Source organism: Pinus tabuliformis, chromosome 5_1, assembly GCF_031772625.1.
Source record: "Pinus tabuliformis cultivar Carrire ecotype Pingquan chromosome 5_1, CPIR1, whole genome shotgun sequence".
Lineage (NCBI taxonomy): Eukaryota > Viridiplantae > Streptophyta > Pinopsida > Pinales > Pinaceae > Pinus > Pinus tabuliformis.
Genome location: NC_142305.1, coordinates 783,369,076 through 783,372,544, shown reverse-complemented (window position 1 = coordinate 783,372,544; position 3,469 = coordinate 783,369,076).

The following is a 3,469-nucleotide window of genomic DNA, read 5'->3' as shown; positions in this document are numbered from 1 at the left end:
AAGTTTCCATGATTGATGTGTTTCAGGATGATTCACATGTTGATGCTGATGTGCAGACAAAGATAGCACCTTTGAAATGGATTGGTAAGAAATGGTTAGAGTTCTTATCCAATTAAAGATTGCATGTCTTTTGATTTGATGCATCGATTTGCATTTATTTGTTAATGGAATGCAAGTTTCAAGATTTTACCAAGAAGGTGAATGGGAAAAGTTGAGTAGGATACTCACTTTGTTGTTGCAACATTATATTCATTTTAGCTTCGAAAGTACAGTGTGCTTAAGCGAAAGTTGAAAGGTGAAATTCATGCATAAGCTTGATGTGCATGAACACAGGGATGCTGATGATTTCCTTGTATTTGAACATGTATGTGTAATTAAATTGAAGGGTTAATTTCTTTGACATGCATGTAATGAAATATTGACTTGAGAAAAGTTGATGTGGTCTCCAACATGGAGATGATGATGAAGTGTTTTCATCTTTTGAAAAGAATCCTTGAGATTTTTTCTACATGCTTGACTTGAAGGGTCATTTGTTTTAAAGGCATGTTTTGTGGGATTGTTATCTATTCCATCATTTGTATGCAGATGTTAGACATGGAGGTGTTCACAAGATGTGAAAATCTATTTCTTTTGTTGAAGCAGGAGTTTAGGCCATCCAGTTGTTGTCTGTATTTCTGTTGTTGTTAACAATTGTTGTTGACAGCTTGTCAAACAGGTACAAATGAAAATTTTGTGAAGCAGATGTAACTTCACATTTGTTTGAGCCACCTTGGATCAACGATCAAGGAAGTGAAGTTAAAACTACCTCCTGTGACCATCTCAGTAGGAGTTCTACATAGAGTCAAGGAGGAAAACAGTTCTTCCCCAGAGGACCAATACATCCAGGAAAGAAAGTGGTCAAAGGCTTTGGTTTAGAGGCACTATGCAAGGCAAGTGTATGGAGGCTGAAAGAAGAGGGTGTTGTTACTCTCATTTACTATTCAAATCAGTATGTCAGTCTTTTGGAGACCAAAATTTCTTTTAGTGGGAAGGTGTGATCCAAAATGGATCTTGGATAGACTTCTAAGTCTAAAGTGTTCCTCACAGAGAAAAATTAAAGTCCAAGGATGCTCTTGGAAATAGTCCCATTGCATAGATCTTCTCATTTTGAATCTACTGCAACTTGAATGGGATAAAATGGACTTTGGATGATGAAGTTATCACAGAAAGAAGGTTGCCTTTGTCCTTTGAAAAGGAGGCATTTCTTCTAAAAATGGCATAAAAGGCTCCTTAAGGAAATCACATCACAAATGTGCAAAGGGGAGGACTTAAGGCAAGGGCGGAAGGAACTGAAATTGCAACTTCTGACTTATCGCATCAGAGGTAGGCATTCACCCGATATCAGAACCCCAAACTTGGTGATTGTGATTATGAGACATTGCGATTGCCGATGATCAGATCGGTGGATCGGGTCGGCACAGTCCATAGTCAATGGAAAGAACCCCCGGGCCATTCCAAATGCGATATGCGATAGCGATACACGTGCAATGTCAGCCATCAGATCAAGGAGTCAGATCAATGGTCAAGATCTGATTGGGGTGATCAGTGATCGGTGATCGGTGATCCCTGATACAAAGGGCCAACGCGATAGCGATATGCGACGTGCAATATCAGCCGTCGGATCGTGAAAGGAATGGACAATCCAGATTTAATCGATGATCAACAATCAGTGGATCCTCGATCCAAAGGGGTGATACATGCACCATGCGATTTGCGATAGCGATATGCTGATAAGGTCCGGACCCGATGGTTTTATAGACCCAATTTCATATTATTTGAAACCTGATTTATGCGGATTTTCTTTGTATTTTCTTGTAATTGGTTTTGGCCTTATGCAATGCAATTTGCGATGAGCGATGAAGAACACAGACCCGATAGGTTTATAGGGGCGATTCTATACTATTTGAAGTCTGGTTAAAACCTCAATGATGTGTTTTCGCCAGTTTTTCCTGTGTATTGCGTTATGTGTTCGAACGCGGGATTTCTATAGGAGAAAGGCCAAAACGACCGGGTTCCCTGTGTTTCCGGTTCATTTTCCATTTGGAAACAACCATCATCCCTTGTGCCATACTGTAGGCGGGCGTTTCTGTAACAGGGATGCGTTTTGAAGTGTGAAGAGGCAGAGTTGGAAAAAGGATGATTCCTCATGATCACAATTGACAGAGGAATGGCTGTGCAAGCCGCAGAGTCAAAGAATGCCTCACAAAAGCCAGAGAGCACGATTCAGAGGCAGGTAGAGAGTTTTGGAGTCACTTGGAGGTCAAGTGAACCAGAGAGCTCAATTGACAGCAACGAAAAGTTGCTGAAGGTCGCTGGAAGGTTGCTGAGAGTCGCTTGGAGGTCAAGCAAACTACAGAGGCATGCGGAGGTCAAGAGAAGATCAGAGAGAGCCAGAGCCAGAGCTAGAGATCTAGAGCCAGAGCCAGAGCCAAGAGCCAGAGCCAGAGCGAGAGCCAAGAACGAGAGCCAAAGAGTGAGAGCCAGAGTCAGAGTCGAGAGCCAAAGCCAAAGCGAGAGCCGAGAGCCAGAGCCAAAGCTAGAGCTGAGAGCCAAAGCCAGAGCCAAGAGCCAAAGCGAGAGCAAAAGCCAGAGCCAGAAAGCCTGAGAGCTTCAGAGCTAGGGATAAGATGGTGTTCTAAGCCCATTGTTTTTGTGTAATCCAATGGAGTTGGGTGTGGAGCTTGTAAAATAACTTATGCCATAATCCCAGAGAGCCTAGTTGAGTTGACTAGAGCTCAAGGAGACGTAGCCCAAGATATCAGGGTGAACTCCATATTTAGCTTGCTGTCTTATGTTTTTTTTATTTGCTTCTTCTTATTGCTGTCATGTGTATGATGTTTATTACTGCACACTGTTTCACTGTTACATGATGCATATCAGTTTAAGCAAATGAACATAAGCACTCAAATAGTCTAAAGACAAACATAAGCATACACCTCTTACAAGCACTTTTTAATTCTGCAATTGGTTAATCATAATGTCTTGGGAATATATAAGCTTTGGAAGTGGGAGAGGTTCTTGTAAGCTGACAAGAAGCCTTTAGTGCCCCATTTTCAGATCATTAGTGATAACATTTGTGCGTCTGCTGAGAGTTTTGAAAGTTATATCATTCTAGATGTTTTCATTTCAAAAGCTGAGCTCTTGAAGGTAGCATGAGATCAGATTGTTCGAGGCTGTATTACTACCTTGGTAAATCCATTGATACTCTTAACTTAAAGGTGGCTTCCAAGAAGATTCATACGAGGAGCAATCTAGACCCTAATCCACCAAAATAGTTGATGATCCAGAAAAAATTCTAAGAAAAGATGCTAGCTCATCAAAATCAAGTACTTCATTTCTCTTAAGATCTGTATCATTTCCCTCTGGAGGTATTCAAGATAGTGAAGATATTAAATTTGATGAAGAGTATAAGCCTATATTGTTCAAATAT